At 42.9% G+C, this 20,484-nt stretch overlaps 1 protein-coding gene across 1 annotated transcript in view; it reads right to left on the bottom strand.

Annotated features, from left to right (window-relative positions):
• The window catches only part of TBX15 (T-box transcription factor 15), a 135,876-nt gene that overhangs the window by 97,914 nt on the left and 17,478 nt on the right, over positions 1-20,484 (bottom strand). The gene's annotated exons all lie outside the window — the stretch shown is intronic.

Here is a 20,484-nt window from a genome sequence, read left to right on the forward strand (position 1 = left end):
CTAAATTGAACAGACCTAATGATTTAGTCTCTCCTTGTATGGAGGCTTTTGCACATAGAATCATAGAATATCAGGGTTGGAAGGGACCTCAGGAGGTCATCTAGTCCAACCCCCTGCTCAAAGCAGGACCAATCCCCAATTTTTGCCCCAGATCCCTAAATGGCCCCCTCAAGGATTGAGCTAACAACCCTGGATTTAGCAGGCCAATGCTCAAACCACTGAGCTATCTCTTCCCCTCCCCTCCTCTAATCATTTATGTGATTTGCTTCCATTTCTGCTGTATACTTTCTGAGATGGGGTGACAAGACCTGAATATTCATCCCCTAATTTTATGTGGCTGCAAGGAAAAATTCTCTCCCCTTTCTTCTAACTCTGTAATGGTGGAGTCACTTCAAGTCAGCGGCACTGCTATGGGTACCCACATGGCCCCACAGTAAGCCAACATTTTTATGGCTGACTTAGAACAATGCTTCCTCAGCTCTCGTCCCCTAGGGCCCCGCTCTACTTGCGCTACGTTGATGACATCTTCATCATATGGACCCATGGGAAGGAGGCCCTTGAGGAAATCCACCTGGATTTCGACAATTTCCACCCCACCATCAACCTCAGCCTGGACCATTTCACACAAGAGATCCATTTCCTGGACACTACAGTACAAATAAGTGATAGTCACATAAAACACCACCCTATACCGGAAACCTACTGACTGCTATACGTACCTACATGCCTCCAGCTTTCATCCAGACCACATCATACAGTCCATTGTCTACAGCTAAGCCCTAAGATACAACCACATTTGCGCCAATCCCTCAGACAGAGACAAATACCTACAGGATCTCTATCAGGCGTTCTTAAAACTACAATACCCACCTGGGGAACTGAAGAAACAGATTGACAGAGCCAGAAAGGTACCCAGAAGTCACCTACTACAGGACAGGCCGAACAAAGAAAGTAACAGAACGCCACTAGCCATCACCTACAGCCCCCAACTAAAACCTCTCCAGCACAACATAAAAGATATTCAACCTGTCCTGAAGGACAATCCCTCACTCTCACAGACTTTGGGAGACAGGACAGTCCTCATTTACAGACAGCCCACAAACCTGAAGCAAACATTCACCAGCAACTACACACCACACAACAGAAACACTAACACAGGAACCAACCCCTGCAACAAACCCCGTTGCCAACTCTGTCTGCATATCTATTCAAGGGATACCATCATAGGACCCAACCACATCAGCCACACCATAAAGGGCTCATTTACCTTCACATCTACCAGTGTGATATATGCCATTATGTGCCAGCAATGCCCCTCTGCCCTGTACATTGGCCATACCAGACAGTCTCTATGTAAAAGAATAAATGGACACAAATCAGACATCAAGAATTATAACATTCAAAAACCAGTAGGAGGACACTTCAGTCTCCCTGGACATTCAATAACAGACTTAAAAGTGGCCATTGTTCAACAAAAAAACCCTTCAAAAACAGACTTCAATGAGAAACTGCAGAACTGGAATTAATTTGCACCATCAAATTAGGCCTGAATAAAGACTGGGAGTAGCTGGGTCACTACAAAAAATAATTTTCCCTCTGTTGATACTTACACCTTCTTGTCAACTGCTGGGAATGGGCCACATCCACCCTAATTGAATTGGCCTCATTAGCACCGCTCCCCACCACACTTGGTAAGGCAACTCGCATATTTTCATGTGCTGTATATTTATACCTGCTTAGTGTATTTTCCACTCCATGCATCTGATGAAGTGGGTTCTAGCCCATGAAAGCTTATGCCCAAATAAATTTGTTAGTCTCTAAGGTGCCACAAGGACTCTTCATTGTTTTTACTGATACCGACTAAAACGGCTACCCCTCTGATTCCTCTCCCCGTTCCTTCAAGTGTGTGTGGCTGTAGGGGGACACCTCTCTTCCCCAGCTGTGTTTTACTGTCCATCCCTTCTCCCGAAATAAAACAGCAACAAATAAATGCTTTCACTAAGCAAAATTCAAACTCACAGGTGCAAAAGCCCCAGAAATCACCATGACTTACCCAGTGTGTTACGCTGTAAACACCAACACTGTGGCACAGGTGCACAGGCAGAGCAGCTAAAAGTGACAGCCGTGTGCATGTGTGAATGATGGTGAGGCGAAGAGCTTACGCGCTGTCTTAGCAGCTGCAGTACTAGTGTTAAAGCTGACTATTAGCATGCACCAGAGTTTCCTGCTAGCAGGTGTGACTGCTGCTTCCATTAATATGGTCATTGTCGTAGATATGCTATATAGAAAAAAAAGAACCACAAGAAAACAATTGACAATTTAAGGGCCAACATCTGTCCTCACACCAGTGCCACTGATTGACTTCTTTGGGGTTGCACAGGGGTACCTGAGGGCAGACATTGGTAAACTACATTCACATTAAATATGATTCAGTGACAAGTAATTCAGTCAGCCTCCACAGTTCAGTTTGAGTTTGATGCAGAGAAAAAGGGGGAACCCATGGAGGGACCTGAAGACGGAGATGATACAATTGAAACAATGAGCTAGGAACGTGATTTTGGCAGCAGCGTTTTGAATGGACTTGAGTGCACCAGAGATATATTAGCGAAAGCCAGACAGGGTGAGGTTGCATTAGTCAAGATTAAAGAGCACCTGGGAATTTACAAGCATTAGATCTTCCACCAAAAGGCAACAATATACATGCCTCATTGGTGCAAGAAACTCTGAACATTGCAAGTTTAAAAAATTACTACTAAAAACTTGATCTTTAAGAGCTAGATCCACAAAAGGGACTCAGTACTGCGCCACCTGATGTTAGGGACTAGATTCACAACTTGCGCATGGTGACACTCAGCATCCCCAAGCCTAACTTTTAGGAGCCTAGAAAAATCACTGGGATTCACAAAGCTGAAGTTAGGCACCTAACAGCCCTATGCAGTGAATGGAGAAAGACAGGCACCTGAAAACAAGATTCACAAAAGCCAGCATGATCGCTGATTCCTTCTAAACTAGCCAATAGGAGCTGGCAAGGAGAGGGATGTGTCCTAAGCTCCACCCCTCAGGAAGTTAGGCATCTGGGCACCTCGTGTGGGAGCTGCCGTGTGTGCAGAGGCAGAAAGATAGGCGCCAAGGGAATTTTACTGCAAAAATGTACGTGCTGATTGAGTTTAGGCACCTACAGAGTTCCGTGGCAGCTGAGTGAGGTTTGGTGAATCTGGGATTTAGGCCTCTAAAGTGACACTTAGGTGCTCAAGTCATTTTATGTCTCTAGCCCTCGGTGCTCTGCTGCCCAGTGGAATCCTGAGCCTGAGTTAGGCACGTAGGGTCCCTATACAATGTATGGAGAGAGTCAGGGGCCTAAACAGAATCACAGAAGCCAGCAAGCAGAACAGGAAGCTACTGAAGCTAGCCAGTAGGAAATGCCAGGGTCGGGAGCCTAAGCCCCGTTCCCTCAAAGAGATTTATTCACCTAACTCTGGGCTGGAGGGAGCATCAGGCACTCCGCCTGGGATTCACAGCTGCAAACCGTCTCCCAGAATTAGCTGCCTAAGCCAGGTCAGCCCTTCCTCACAAAAAACAAAGAGGTGGTGCCCCAACCCCACTCACTCCTAATGGCCAATAACCCAGTGGTTTGAGCACTTATCTGGGAGATAGGAGGCCTGAACTGAAGTCCCCAGGCTAACTTGGGCACTTCAATTTGTATTTCCACTTTGTATGAAATACTTAAATATACAATGGAGCTGGAACCTGGATTTCCCAGGGGAGTGTGTGGGCTATAAAGCCATTTCACTTTGGGAGTTGATATGATTGAAACAATGAGCTCAGTTCAAGTATGAATCTATACGTAGAATGCCTAATTCATATTTGTATATAGGTGTATAAGCACCTTCAGGGGGAGAACATACCATGAACTAAAAGGCTCTTCAGTCTAGCGGATAAAAGCATAACAAGAACCAATGGCTGGAAGCTGAAACCAGACAAATTCAAGTTAGAAATTAAGCATAAATTTATAACAGTGAAGGTGATTAACCACTGGAACCAACTGCCAAGAGAAGTGGTAGATTCTTCATTTCTTGATGTCTTTAATTCAAGACTGGATCCTCTCTGGAATAGATGCTTTAGTCAAATACAGTACAAGTTATTGGGCTCAATACAGTGGTAACTGGGTGAAATTTAATGTCCTGTGGTATCCAGGAGGTCAGACTAGATGATCTAATGACCCCTTCTGGACTTGTACTCTATGAATCTATAACTCTATGAACATGAGTTAAGAATGTAGATAAAACCTAATGGATTTATACCAGAGTAATTGAGAATAGTACCTGGCCGAAAGATTGTTCCCAGCCCATCCATTGGTACCATAGGTCTACTCCATGGATACTACAGATCATGACTTAATACTGCAGTTTCACTACCTGCTCCAATATTTTTTATTAAATGATGAATCTCTTTGGATTCAAAGTATTTAAACGAAAATGTTGGCACAACGTTTAAAATGCAACTCCAAAAAAAGGTAAACTTACTGGGCTTCCAGCTACAGTCAGTCATTTCAACACACTTCTGCAAGTGCAATGGAGGCAAAACATGACCTGTGAAGTTAAGGTTTGCCTTAGCTGCAATCATGGGAATGTACATGAATTACCTTACCTATAGGAGGGCTTCTCTGCCGTGCCCTGAATGCAATGGGAATATAGCTCAGTAAATTATTGGCTCTGGGCAGTCCCATTGATTTCAACGGTGTTGCATGGTGAGTTAATCAAGACAAAATGTGGCCCATGAAAAATTAGAAGAAAATAATAATTTCTAAATTAAATATAAGAATTATGAAGCTCAAACATAACGTATCCCTGTCATTCTGAGTGGGACAAGCACAGAAACTGCTCACGCCACCCATTATGCTGATTGAAATATAGAAACTGCTAGCACCACCTATTGATGGGAATAGAAAACTGTAAATTATACCCTGATCATTCGCATAACGCCACAGACAGGTAAACGGGGGGAAATAAGCAGGAGTTATTGCTCTGTCCTTGTGAATTATTTCTAATTGATACATATGAAATTCTGTCTTGGAAATGCTTTAATGTAAGCTGTTTCGCATACATCTATTACCTTTCAGTTGCAGGTGGGTAGATGGGTTGGAGGAAATGACTGCAAAGGAAAGTTAAGCTGATTGGCAGAAGAGCTCCTGAAGAAATAGTCTGGGAATATGTGAGCTTTCCGTTTGACTCCTTGGCTGAGCTGTTCATGCTGTCATTACTTACTTTAAATATAAGCTTTGAAGCAAAGAAGCTCCTGCTTTGGGATCAGAGAAATACCCTTGGAGGACTGTACAGGTGTTTGGTGATAATACCAAGATTTAGGCCAACACAGCATGTCTGCAAATCAGGCATCATTTACTATGCCCTGGAGCTTCTCCTCTGCAAGTGCACATTCCCAGTCTGCACAGAAGGTAGATACCACACCTCCATCACGCCCAGGAGCTGCCCACGTCTCTCTAATGGGACTCTCTGAAGAAGGGTCTCTGGGACATTTGAGGCACAGAGCAAGGAACTGACCATGCTTCAGCTTCACCCACCCACTGCAGACCCAGCAGTATGCAGAGAAATCCAGGGGCAGTGAACACAACTCAGCTCTATCAGCTGTAACTGGGCCCCTTCCACAACTGCTACTGAGAAGCCACAAGCAGGAACAGGCCCCAGGAATTTTGCCAGCTGGGGCAGAAAAACATTTTGGTGACCCTCCGGAGCAGCCAAGCAAAAAACAAAAACAAACCAACAACAGCAAAAACGTCCGGCTGATCAGTAGAGCAAATAAATAAAGTGGCCAAGCAGCACAGCGGTATGGCAGCCCTTGGAAGATGGCTTCCAGAGCGAGTGCCTGGCTTGCCCACCCCTAGAAGCAGCTCTGGCCCCCCAGGAGCCAAATTAACGGCAGCATGAATTCTTCTGGATCCCTGAGTGGAAAATCGGGCCACTGGAGCCAAACAGAGACAAATGGCTCCTGACTCCATGAAGCTAAGGGTGCCCTTCCCCAGGAGTCCCCCAAATCCTTGGATTTGGGAGGCCTTGTTCCCTCCCCATTCCATAGTCCCAAAAGAGAAAGGAGATGAAAGGGGAAGAGACAGAAGGCAGAGAGCTCAGTTACACTGTCTAGAAAACTGAAATTGAAGAGAAGATAGCTTGAAAAAGGCAAAGGAAAGGGTGAGACTCATAGCAGAAGGCAGGAAAAAGGAAGAGTACAGGCAATGGAAAGAGAAAAGAACAAATACAAAGAAACCAACTCAGATGTTTCGTTTTACGTACTAGAAAGTGTACCTGTAAAAGTCATTGATTGTAACATTTTTCAAAGCTTTTAAAAGGGGATTTTGTTCAGATGCACTGTGGGAGTTGGGCTAGAAATCTGCAGAGGGCCAACCCTGCCTCGCTAGCCACCCTTTCTCCCAATTTTGTCTTTTTTCGGTTGGATGACGTTTTCTATGGTCCCACCGATGAACAGCCAAAATGAATCAGCATCAGCCTTTCCCCCATTCTCTTTGGAATGTGCACAGGTCTGGGAGATAAGAGACCATGAAGTCAAGACCTTTTCTACTGATAGATGCTCATAGTTCTGTGCCATTCATAAACCTTAATCCTGAGGAAGGCCACGTGCCCCACTGAGAGATTACACACGCTGGGAACAGAACCCAGAAGCCAAGGAAACTTAGGAGTGGTGCCATTCAGCAGCACCATGCCTATCTTTTAGGGGCCTAGAAAATCACTGGAATTCACAGAGCCTGAATTAGGTGCCCAAGCTCCTATACAGTGAATGGGGAGAGATAGGCACCTTAGATGGAATTCACAAAAAGCCAGCTTGCTGGGCAGCTCCTGCCCTAACTAGCCAATGGGAGATGCCAGGGAGAGGGGTGTGCACTAAGCCTCACTTCTCTCTCTCTGAAATGGGCCTGACTCTGGGATTTAGGCACCTAAAGTGGCGGTTAGATGCCTACATCCTTTTGTGACTCCGAAATGTCTGTAGCATGGAGAAACTCCTGCATTTGTAACCCACTGTTCAGTGTGTTGTACTTCCTCCTGTAGCTGCTTGTCAACAGGGAATAATAACGTACGCCTGCTACCAGCTGACTTTAGCTCAAGAGGAAAGGTGTGTGCTGCAGTGCGAAAGGTCCCGCGTCCAAACCTTGCTACTATTACACATTTTTTTTTATTTTCTTCTTTAAAAAAAATTAGATTAAAGAACGTTTTTCAGGTTGCAAAGTCAAGCACCCAAAAGTTAGGAAAAGCCCCAGCTAAGGTTACCCAGACAGCTATAATTCAGCCCCATTGTGCATATGCATCATGATAGTCTTTAATGACATGATCACATACTGTTTTTCCCCCAGGACCTCTGCCTCATTCAGTGCACAGGATGGATGGTGTCCATGTTCAGGGGCCAGCTGTGCAACATTTCCTTTTATCCATATTCTTTTCACTGCACAGCATTAAAACCCTGCACTGAATTTGGAATTATTAACATCCTCAGGGGCTTTTTTAATGTTATCCCTACCTCACAGGTGGAAAACTTCCTAATATGAGACACCTAGGACCTAATTTTTCAGAGTATTTAGCATTTTATAGCACTTTACATGTTGCCAGAACTGCATAGACAGTAACTAATTAGCCCTCACAACACTCTAGTCATGAGCCAGATGGGCATTGGAGTCTCCATTTTACAGGTCTGGAATCCAGATAAAGTGACTTGCCCAAGGTCAAGCAGTGAAATCAGCAGCAGAGACGGCATCCAGATATTGTTGAAGAAATGGTTTTTCAGACTCGGGTAAATCAGGGGTTTGAAGCTGGAATTCTGACATCCTAGGTAAGTGCCCTGCCCACTGGGCTATTGGGCATTCTTGGACTCACTTTGTTGCTTTTTTCATTTCCTGGGCTTGTTCTGGTATGAAATGAGAAAATCTTTGTTTTCCTGTCTCATGAACATTTTTGAGATTTCAGTTTGCCACCCATCTCTAGTCAGAATTTACGACTGCCTGGCTCCCAAACCTGTGCTCATTTCATCAGACCAAGTGGCCTCACTGCCAGAGGACGTACAGCTCCCATTAACTCTGGTTGCAGTTGTGAGCACTCAGTACTTCTCAGAATCACCTGTCTGAAGCTGTGCACCCAGAAAATGAGAAACTCACAATTAGTGGCTACCTCAAATTAATTGGTTTACATGACTTGCCCAGCATATCACAGAAAGTCTGTAGCAGAGCAAGGGACTGAGCCACCTTCTCCAGGATGGCATGCAACTGCCATAACTACAAAAGCCATCCCTTCTTTCTCTGACCTGCCTCCTCCCCTATATACCCTCCAGCTTTGGCTGCAAATGAGGCCAGGGTCCCAGAGGTAGCCTCATTCACTACTAATCCCTGATTCACTCCGGAGCAGAGTTCTTTCAGGGCACTGAATAAGGCAGGGGTCCTGTGGGCAAAATAGTATGGGATCCTGCAATGAAAGACTATCATAATACATATACACAAGTAGGATTGGGTGGGCACCTTTAATTCTGGCATTTCCTAACTGCTGAGTGCTTGATTTTGCAACCTTAAGAGCATTATTTTAACATAGTTTGTGAGTGTGTGTGTGCATATAACATATCTAAGTCTAACCCAGACTCTGCCTTTGCAAAGAGGGTCTCTACTTCTCAAATGGATGTGCAGCACTTCAGGGGCCTGTGGGAAATTAGTTGGTGAGTCTCAGTCCAGTTCCTATTCCACAGGTTGCCCCATCACAGAACTAGCACCAAGTGGCCGTCTTGTTGTCAATCTCATCAAAGCACCTCAGGACTGAATGAGACATGATGACTGAACTCTCTTCCTACTCTTAGAGCTGGTCCAGCCAGGGAGGTGCTAAGGCCACTGGTAGGACAGATCATAGAGAAGCTTAGTACCTGGTCTGGTGGGAAACAGAGGATTTCTGGTATTATTGGTATTGCAGTAGTGCCTAGAGGCCTGGGCCCCACTGTACTAGACCTGTAAAAATATATATCAAAGAGACAGGTTCTTCCCCAAAGAGCTCAAAGTCTGTTCCAGGGCTTTCAAGGCAGCACCTTTTGCCAGCCTGAAATTCCCTTTGAATTCGCCATTTTTTTATTTAATTGGATTTAACTAAAAGGGGGAAGGGAGCTCACAGGAAAGGCAGGTTTCTCAATGATCCGCTCTGTCAGATATCTGCCCCCAAGTAGCTCAAAACCAGGGGCAGTTTGAATGGTAAAGACAAATCAACCCAACCAGAAATACAGCTGAAGAAAACGTCAGATGTAGAGCAAGTTCCCTTTTCCTTCTGAAGATGTAGGCCCAGATTCTGATCTTTTTTGCAGTGGTGTAGATCTGGAGTAACTCAATTGATTTACACCAGCGTAACTAAGATGATAATCTGGTCCCTTCAGTCTTGAAGATGACTACTAACTCAATACACTTGCTGTAAAGCTTTACAATGCAAAGCGGTACAGGAGATTTTTGCTCTTGCATTAGGCCCTGTATTTGGCTGCTTTGTGATTTCTCTTTGCCTTCCAGAGTCCCTGCTGCTCTAGCTTGCACTGCAGGCTCTGCAGGCTCATATGGAATGAGCCAATTGACGGGAGAAGGATATTTCTCCGCCTTTGCATTTGGCAGCCTTGCATCTTGCAATGTTTATGGCCCTGACGTGACTTTTCAAGTGTGGGCAAATTTGCCACATTCTCCCTCTTTCTTATTTCATCCAAACCATACCCCAGAAGCTCTGGTTTTAATATCCTCCTGCATGTTTTCAGTTGAATCACAGAAAAATCAATACACAAGAAAGCATCCCCCCTCTAGAAATATGTCGTTTCCTTGTTAAATTACCATCTTCAAACCCTCTTGATCATATCTGATTTCCTCTTTAAAACCTTTTAAATCTCTTCTAAGCCCTGGATGTCCTTGTCAAGTGTATCCTGCTTTCAAAAATGCTTTTGCAACTGCTCACGGTTTCAAGAGACTTAATAGTAAGCAGCATTTCCCCCGTCTGTGCACCAGAAATCAATCGTTCTCTAGCTAGGCAGGGTGCCTTCCTTGCCTTGACTTGCAAAGAGAGCTGATACTCTGGGAACACCCATAGTCTTTTTGCATTGTCAAACTACCAGGACCATGAGGGCCACCCCTCACTGGTATGACATTGAACTGATCACAGACACTCTCATCTTTAAGACGGGCATGCTGAGTCTCCGTTTGATCTGAGCATAGCACCATTCAGATCCAGAGGGAGCATTTTAGGTTGGGACCTTTGAATTATCTAAACAGATCCTTCCTATGTGAGCTACATCTTGTTCATCCCGTGGACTATCCTACAGGGTAATGAGTGATGAGTTGCCTGGTCCTGCAGGACTTTTAGGAGAATGTCTCTTAACCACCTCAACTTCATCTGAACCAACCAGTGGCCACTGCCTCCAAATCAACTATGCCCCCTCTAACACGCAATAGTGTCTGAACTGCAAACTGATTGATTAGCAAGGATTTTAACATGGCTTAGAGCACGCACAATGGAATGGGATGGGATGGGGCAGCAGCAGTGCACTGGGGCCTAGCGTGGAAACTCACCATTAAAGTAAAAAGGGGAGCACAAAATACTCTTCAAAAAAGCCTGAAGTGTTGGTGTGTGGGCCAGTGGATGGAAAGCACGCTCTGGGATTTCTGTCATCACAGAGCATCTTCGTCCCTTCATAGTCTAGCTATGGGCCTATCCTTTATAAATCAGGACCAGAACTCAGACATGGCTCCAGTAAAGAACAAAGCCTGTACAGGCTGCAGAATTATCATCTCTCTTTGTCTTCTGATTTACACTAGTGTAAATAAGAGGAGAATCAGGCATATTATGGGATAGATTCTGCTCTGAATTACAATAACGCAAAGCTAGAATAACTCCATGCAGTCTGTGGGCCAGATTCTGAACTGAGTTTCCTTGGTGTAAATCGGGAGTAATTCCATTGAATTCAATGCAGTTAGTCCAGATTTACCCTGGTGTGACACATAATTCGCACTTAAAGAAGGACAAACTCCTTAGAAAGACTTTCTCAAGGGAGTGCACCAACGTCATTTATTTGATCTCATCAGCAAAACAATCTATTCTCCCCCTTCCCGCTCTTGCCTCTCCGTGTCCCCTGTTCCTTGTATTTCTTAACCCCTTTACCCCCATATCATTTTTATCTGTAGCAAAAATATGTGCTCCTCTGTGAACCCTTGGGCATCCTGCAGTCTCCTCTGACTGCAAGATTCGTCAGAATCAGCTGTTTCTCCTCCCTGTGCAGAAAGAAGGCTACAAACTCACAAAACTATCAGGAGGGAAAAGGCAAGTCTCATTCTCCTTCCTCTCTAGTTCATCACAGGCCATTTTGTCCTACTTTGCTGGATCTGTCCTGTATTTTGGTGTAGAGCCAATATTGCAGACCTACCCACAGAGCTGACACTTGGTGCTGGACATTATTAAAATTCACAATCACATAGGGTACGGCTACACTACAAAAAACAAACCTCTGCAGCAGCAAAGGTCAGAGCCCAGGGCTACAGATGTCGGCTCATGCCCGGGTGCTAACAATAGCACTGTAGACATTTCTGTTTGAGGTGGCGCTCGGGCTCTGAGACCCACTCCCCTCGCTGGGTTTCAGAGTCTGAGATCCAACCTGAGTGTGAATGGCTACACTGCTACTTTTAGTACCATAGCATGAGCCCGAGACTGTAGACCCAGGCTCTGAGACTCGCTGCTGCAGGAGTGGGTTTTTTGCAGCATAGTCAAACCCATAGCATAACCACCAAACAAACTGACAAAGACAATGCCACCGGGCACTTATTTTCCTCCGAAACCAAATACAAGTAAAATATTGTTTTTCCTCCGCACGTTTCCTTCCAGTTCCCGGTCAATGTAGCGCTTGTTTCAGGTGTCCCCAGCCTGTCTGCTTGCAAGGACATATCCACGGGGTATGTCCAAAGTGGAAAGGACAATATTCTAATAACATTTCCAAATGCAGCGGGCCTCAAAAGGTGATATTTGCTCTGGCTAAAAAAACTAGCACCCACAGAGGATAAACAGAAGAAGCAACAAGAAGTGGATTACACCCCAAATTACTTCCAAAGGGACGATGAAAAAATGCATGTGATTTATAGACTCAGACTGAAAATGGCTGAGGATAAAAGCAGGGGAGGCGCGCTAAGGACCCCTTGTTTATCCTCCTTTCCCCCCAGGTGGCTGTGGTTTCAGGAGAATGGATTGTGCCACTGCCTGAGTGAATTAGGGAACAGACTCGCCTTTGGCTTGTGTAATGGGAATGGAATTGTTCCCCGCTGCTTCCTTTTGCTGTTCATGTAAACATGTCTGGATTTGGATGAAACGTGCATCTGTAGCTGAAATCAGCTGTTTGCAGGGAGTGATGGTTACAGAAACGGGTCCCATTTAGTTCTGTCATCTCTCAGAGCTCAGTCTCCAGAGAGACTGCATGCTGACTGGCCTGGCAATTGGGAAACTGGGATTTTATACCTCTTTCTGCTACTAAGTTTAGCTCTGATCCAGCACTCTGATGACCATGGACAGACCCCTGAATCTGTTCAGAGACTCAGGGCAGGTCTACTCTTACAACACTGCAGCAACGCAGTTGGGCTGGTGTAGCACTTCAGTAAAGGTGCTACTATGCTGAGGGAGGAGCTTCTCCCATCAGGATAGTTAATCCACCTCCTCGAGGGTGGCAGTTATGTCAATGGGAGGAGCCCTCCTGTCAACATAGCACTATCTATGCTGTGGATTTGGTTGGAATAACTACATCGCGCAGGGGGATGGATTTTTCACGCCTCTGTGTAAAGTAGTTATCCCAATGCAAGTTTGTAGTGTAGACCTGGCCTCACTGAAGTCAGCAGAATTTTCACAGGTCTGACTGTGTGGTACAAATTGCAGGAGTGGGGCATCCGTGTGTGATCTTGGCCAAGTCATTTCTCCTTTCTGTACCACAGGTTCCCACTCGGTAAAATACTCCTTTGTAAAGTGCATGGAAAGTGCCTGCTATTAGAGGGATTCAAATTTAAAATGAGACAAGCTGTTGAACGAGGGAAAGGGCCTAGGAAGGAGAGCTGACTGTCATGTGATTCTGCGTGCTCGAAAATGGAAGGCTGTTTCCATGCTGAGAGGGTTTTGAGGGACAGCATGCATGATCCACATTTTTGTTAGATTTTTAGAGATTTTTTTTAAATTGTAAAATAAAGTTCTTGTTCATTCAAATATGCCCTGAAAACACAAATAGAATAATACGTAAGACACAGACAAGATCAAGTGGGTGAACATATGACACCTGTAAATGACAGGCCTTTTTTTTTGGTAACTTTTTTTTAAATCAGTCAGATCCTCAGCTGGTATCAATCACACTTGGCATAAATATAAATGCTATCCTACTATGTCTCTCTTTATTCTTATGACCGTTGTAAGACAGATTGGGTTTTGTCATCATTACCTTTGGATATATATACATTCTGTGTGCTTATTAATAATAATTAAGTGGGCTATTATCTTTCAGAGCTCTTTAGAATCCCCATCTCTCTCTCTCTCTCTTTTTCTCTCATTTCCAGCCATTCTTGTAAAGTATTGTGCACGTCTGAATATTATTGAAGCCAATACAGCATGCTGTCGTGTTGAATGAAAAATCTTTTTTCTTCTCTCACAACAAAGAGCTTGCCTCTATAATTTGTTTACACCTGATACTGCACTTTATTAATGATATTTTATTAATAAAAATGATGTTATTCCTAACTGTCCCTGGCCTAGGTGCCTGCGGTAATGCAGAAAACAAACCCAAAGTATCCAGGAAATAAGTCTTCATATGTAGCTGCTATTCCAATTACCATTCACTGTTAAAATGTTTACTTAATTTCCTTTTTCGTGCTGCCACATTGTGTTGCTCTTTATTATTTGATTTTGTTTTTATATGAATTATTTCATGATATTTTAATTGGGTGTTTTATTCATCTTGGCTATGAGTACTCCCAACAATTCAGTGGGTGGCCACTTTATAAATAACAATATTGGCATTATTGTAGTTATGAAATGACCAGATATTTATTGCTGTTAGTAATTTTAGTACAGAAAGGCCCATATCTTAAGAGTCCTAGTCCTGCAAACTTACTTTGTTTGGATACTCATTGTAGCAAGTGCTACACCTGGTAGTGCTTGCAGGGCTGGACCAATCATTTTTCTGTGCCCTCATTCCTTGATATGACGCTAAAGAAATCTGGAAGCACTTTAAAGAGTGTAGCTGTTGATCCTCTAGCTCCTGCTACTTTAATGCTTACTAACAAGTAGCCCCTCTGGCACCATTTATGTGAGTAAGGATTTTTTGGATCCGGCCCATAGATTTCGGGAGGTAGAGCAGTAAAGCCCAGAACCTTGACATGCACCCGAAACTCCAGAGGCAGTTACACAAAATAGAGAAGAGTTTCCTGTACTGGGCAGCAAGGCTGCAGTTAGCGATGGTTTGTATAAAGTCTATTTGATCTCAGACCACCCCCACTATAGCAGCACAAAACTTACCGGATTTTCTGATGAAAGTTGGTGAAAGTGCCATTGATTTCATTGTTGTAAGTAGAGCAACAGAGAGGGGGAAAGAATTTTAGCTGGCACCAGCCGCTCTTTGACTCACTGTGACCAACCCCCAAAAGCAAAAGCTCCAAATTATTAGGAGATTTTTCCTTTTACTGGACAGACAATGTTCCCGTCCTGCAAACACTTAAACTGTAGTGCTTAAAATTGTGACCAGACCCACATGACTAAACACGAACACTCACAATAGTGAAAGCTACCCTCAGCACTAAGGATTTGAAGCCACGTCCAAAGTCACCTGCAGTCTTGTACTTTTAGCCTTTTTATTTATTTGTTTTTACTGTGTTTAAATCAATTCCCCACATCTACGTAGCCTAGGTAGATAGAGCTACATGTAATTTTAAAAGCCTTTATTTTCTTTCTGTTTGCAAAGGTACCTTTTCCTGTAGTACAGAAAATATTGGGGTGGGGGGGGGGAATTCAGAGCATAAACTGATCATTTTTCAAAAATCTCATCAAATACTCCAAAAAAACCACAACCCAGCTGAAAATGTGTGGAAAATATCATTGCTTCCCTATAGAATCTTAGGATATCAGGATTGGAAGAGACCTCAGGAGCTTATGTAGTCCAATCCCATGCTCAAAGCAGGACAGACCCCAACTATCTAGGCATTTACGCTGCATTAATCACCTCAGTCTCATTGTCACGTCAGCATCATGCTGGCTCTGAAGATGTATCAATAAAATGCACTAAAATGCGCCAGGAGGCAGTGCTGGTGGATGCAATCACATGAATTCATCACACCACAGATATGTTAAGACACTATACAGTTCAAAGACCCAATCCTGCTTCCATGGACACCAATGGGCCATTGCTTACAGTGAGAGCAGGACTGGGCTCAAAGTCAGCACAACTGTATGAGTAATAAGTTGCTAAAAAATAATATTATTCATTGTTTTGGTTCCATTTACATTTTAGTTCATCTCATGTATATGTCTTCGTTTTTGTTCTCTTGTATTTATTTCTGTTATTCCCTGGGCTTTGCAAGAGAGAGAATGGGAGAAAGTGAATACACATTTTGTCTATTAATACACAAACTAGAGCCAGATCCTGCATTCTTTGTACCCCCAAGACTCCCAGGGCATGCAAGGAACGCAGGGTCAGGCCTATACATATTACCTCATGCTTCTTTGTCCACTATGTGGTGGTGGTGCTGTTATTTTAATGGCACATCTTTGCTTCTGCTGTTATTTTAGCATCAGATTTTATTACTTCCACCGACGTAGGTACAAGCCCCAAAGCTGGGTCAGGGACACAGAGGTGGTAGGCATATGGTGAGCCGAAGGAAGCTTGGGCAATGCTGGGAGCCTGAAGTAGCTATCTGTACTCTGGGTAAAATTCATACCTGAAGCTCCACACAAGGGACCAAACTGAACCCTTCGTACAGGATGTAAATTGGTCTTATATGGTAAGCAGGATCTTATGTAAGGCCTTCACACCAGGGAGGATTTCACCTGGAGGCTGTAGCTATTTGCATCAAGCCAGTGGAAAGTTTTACAAAAAGCTAATTCTGTATTAATTTTATAAGAAAACTATTAACATGTGCCACACAAGCAGAGACCTTTCCTACAGTGTTACAAGAGGTTAGAAAATACCCAGGGTGAGAAAGCATGGTACTCAACGCTCTAAAAACGTTCAGTGAAGAAAAGATATTGTTACAGTTGAATATCTCACTTACATGTACAATGAGGCATACCTTGTTCAAAATAATCATAGTGAAATAAATAAAAGCACACATATTTTAACACTATTTTAATGGATTTTTTTATCTTAAAATATTTTTACTCTTAAAACCTACGATTAATAATAATACTTTGTATTTACATAGTGCCTTTTATATGAGGATCTCAAAACATTTTCTACAGGAGGGTGAATTTTGTATTATCTCCCATTTTACAGGTGGGAAAACTGAGGCACAAAGAACTTTGTGTAAAGTTTGGGCACCCAAACATTGAGTCACACAAAACTAGTAAACCCTTGAAAAGCTGGGGCTAAGTGACTTGCTTAATGTCACACAGCAAGTAAGTAGCAAAACCTGGAACAGAACTCAGGTCTCCTGAATCCAAGTCCCCTGTTCTAACCATTAGGAAGTGCTGTATCACTTAAAATAATGTTTCCCGAAGTGTACAACATAAATTCCTGGATGGGGATTACAAAGGGCTAGCTAGGAAGCACAGATACGCTTCTCAATTGTTCTTCAACATCTCACTTCTCATTTAAAGAAAAAGTCAATCTCTAGCAGTTACAGTTGCAAAGAGAATCTTCAAAGTCTGACACAAGGGTAACCAAGGCAGAGACATCTGCCTGAGTTTGTAGAGAGCCTGAAAGAGTAGCTCTGAGTTGTGAATGGCACTGATCATTTCGGTGGGTGCTAACTCGGATGCCGATGATGATATTTTATATGTCCACATTAACTATTTCGCCGCTCATCGCATATTGTAAGAAAGGAGAGGAAGTGTGATATTATAAAGATCTACACTAGTGTTTCCTAAGATATGGAGGGCATCCTCCTGGGGGGAGGAGGGAGAGGAAGGACTAGTTGGGAGTGAGAGGGCACAGAAGGTATATAAATTAGCATGAGTAAGCCTTTAACAACACATTCCAGGGCGGCAGGGGTATGTACAACTGGATTCATTTTCCTGGACTGGGGCTCAGCTTCCAAAAGTTTGGGAAATACTGCCTTAAATTATGAAGCAAATTATATGAAATTCAAAAGCCGTGTTAAAATAACCTTCACTAAAATGGAGCAGAAACTTCCCCAAGGCACGGTAGTGAGGTCATACTGAACCTCTATCATAAAAAAGGGTTGAGGCCCCTTTGAAAACTTGGGTGTAAAACTAGGGGAGTTTACCTCTCGGCGCCACAATTTCTCCAATTACCAAAGTCCGTCAGAGTCCGAGGAGTGGTAAGAATGCAACATGGAGACCTCGGAGTGTAAAATGTTGCTACAATCTTCCAAATGCACTACTCTCGAGTTGTTTTCCCCACATGTGTTAAAGATCAAACTGCTGACATCTCCCCCTGTGCTGTGCAAATGGCGCGCAGAATAAAAGAGCTGCCCGATTGTGCGGGAAACAAGGGCTGGGAGCTGGAAGCAATAATTGCTTGTCTCTGTTGCACATTCTCTGCAATCAAAATCCAAAAAGCAGGGGGACAGCAGACCCCTTCTCTTCCTTTTAGCCTGTATCTCAGATAGATACTTGGAGAGGAAACAAACTTTTCACCAAATCCTTTTCAATCCCAAAATTATTCTGACTTCATTATTTTGGGCCTGATCATGTTAACTTCACTTTCCTTGTCAATAGGATTTAAGGTGTGATGTCAGGGCCGGGGGTCCCTAAGCTTTAACTCAACCAGTTTAGTATGTGCCAAAAGCAATATGCCTTAGCTAGACTGGACTTTTAAAACATGTTAGTTAGCACACACAAACATAACCCTTTAAAGCTTGGCCTAGGCAGCGGATCAAATATTCAAAAACAGCTAAGTGACTTAGAAACCAAAGTCCCATTTTCAAAAGTGACATAGGCACTTAGGAGCGTAAGTCTCTACTTATATAAATTTTAGCCAAGCCATTACCCAGTGACGTTAGTGGGACTAGTCATATGAATAAGAACTCAGAGGACTTGTGGCTTGATTTTATTTTCTATTGTGGCATCTGGTGTCACCATAATGGGAGCGCACTAACAACATCAATACCTCTGAATGAAACCGTCCCAAGCTCCGGAATCAAAAATGCTAAACGTACCAAGAGACATCGTAAGGCAGGTGAAATAAAACCAAGGCTTCTTCCTCACTAGATTCCAATGAAGAGCAACCAAACAGATCAACAGTTTTATATTAAAAAGATTTTTTTTTAAAGAATCAGATTTTGTCCCCACCCGCTCAGTTCTAATACGAATCAAGCCAATTATTTCTTAATTACAATGAGCAGTTCTGTTTAAAAGGACATACTTGACGTGAAAAATCATATGCCTCTCTGAAATTTGCGTATCTCCTGGAGTTACTAATAATATCCAAGATTCCTGTGATCGGGGAATGGGAGGACAATATTTTACTCTGTGTTCTCCATGTTTTTAATTTGTGCCACTGGCAGCACTTTGTGCATGGGCAGTTTCAATTTCCCCTGTACAGCTGGCCCTGATCCTGCAACCGTTCTGAGTATGGTTACCTTTACTGCCACAAATGATTTCAGTGGGACTGCCCAGGGTTGCAAAGTTAAGCACATGCATAAGCATTTGCAGGTTTGAGGCCTTAGCTATCAAAATGGGGAAACTGACTAACTGAAATTACCTTGATAAGTATGAACAGAGAAGCAGAAAAGCTCTAATCAGAAATGTTTAAGGCATTTTTAAAAAAAATCAGCCCGTAATATAAGAAACTGAGTGATTTTGAAAATAGGCAGTATCAAAAAATTCATGTTGACAGCGTCCCTTTTGGACTGATGGCAGGATACAACCCCAGATTGCTTTGTTTGGCTTTTACTAGACTATTATTGTCTTTTGCTAAAAGCACCAGCAGTTCAAAGTCCAGTTTTCTTCTCCTTACGTCTGTTTTGCAGTTGCTCCTGAGTTATTCAACATTAAAACTTCTTTCTATTCTGCTTGGCCCACGCCTTGCTCACTAGATGTAAATGCTTCAGGAATTTCTCCAGCTCTGCTTCAGTTTAGCAGAGTGACAATCTTAGGCAAATGTTTTCAATGTGTCTTTCAATGTGTTGTTGGTTTTGAGGGGTGGGGGGTTGTTGTTTTTTTAAAACCTTCTGTTTAACACTGGGGAGTTTTAGAATTACCCTTTTTGAGAGAAAATTTCACCCCGATGCTTGTCTTCTGGGAAGCCCTGGCTGTCACAGAAACAAATCTATAGTATAAATGGGAGAGGTGAAGATGCAAAGTGGCTCTGATTAAAGACAGGGGAAAATTTCCTTCTGTTTCAAGATTTCTAATTAGCATCTTTTTTAAAAAGTTGCGAACTTCAAAGGACTAGTAAAGATTTAATCAGATAGATAGATAGATAGTACCAAAAAGACTATAAAAAATCATTAAGATAGACACACACAATTAAAACACACACTGACCAAAACTGCAGTTATCACTGCTGAAATAACAAGAACAATGGGAGTTGCTTCTAGTCAAAAATCCCCGTTATTAAAGGAGTGATAAATCTAAAAAATACAGAAAAATAAATTATATCCATTAGAAACAGGTGATGCAAGTGGCTCACTCCTGCAAGTTGCTGAGCTCTCTGACCTGATCCAGCAATGTTCTTAGTATGTGCTTAATTTTAGGTATGTGAGTACTCCCACTGAAGTTAATGGGACTATTCACATACTTAAAGTTAAGCATGTGCTTAAGTACTAATGAGTATCTAACCAAGTATGCAAAGGAAGCCATCATTATAAATGTTTTTCCAAGTTTCTTGCTTCTTTCTAATTAGTACATTTTTCTTTTCTCTGCCACTACAACTTGACATTTAATTGGAGGGAAAAAATAAGCTGTTATTGCTCTGATCTTTGTAAATTCCTCCCTTAAAAAACTAAACTCTGTCTTCTCTCTTCTACATCTTCCTTACTAAGATATTTGGATCTGATGATTCTGAAAGGTGACTCTTTGCTGTGTTTTAATCGGATTTAAAACTTTATCCTGATCATTGCAAAGTGGGCCAGAAACAGAAAGGTTTGACATGTCTCTGTTAACCAAGCCTTCTTACCTCAGCAGCGCTTGGCATGCAGAAAGACAAAAAGCCCTTTCTTTCTATCATTTTAATATGGGAAAACTTTATTTTTAAAATTTCCTCTAGTATGCTAGGTAGGATAAGCAGAACTATTATGTCAGGAATCTTTTCTTTTTCATAAACTAATTTCAC

The sequence above is a fragment of the Lepidochelys olivacea genome, assembly GCF_965140295.1.
Source record: "Lepidochelys olivacea isolate rLepOli2 genome assembly, chromosome: 1".
NCBI lineage: Eukaryota > Metazoa > Chordata > Testudines > Cheloniidae > Lepidochelys > Lepidochelys olivacea.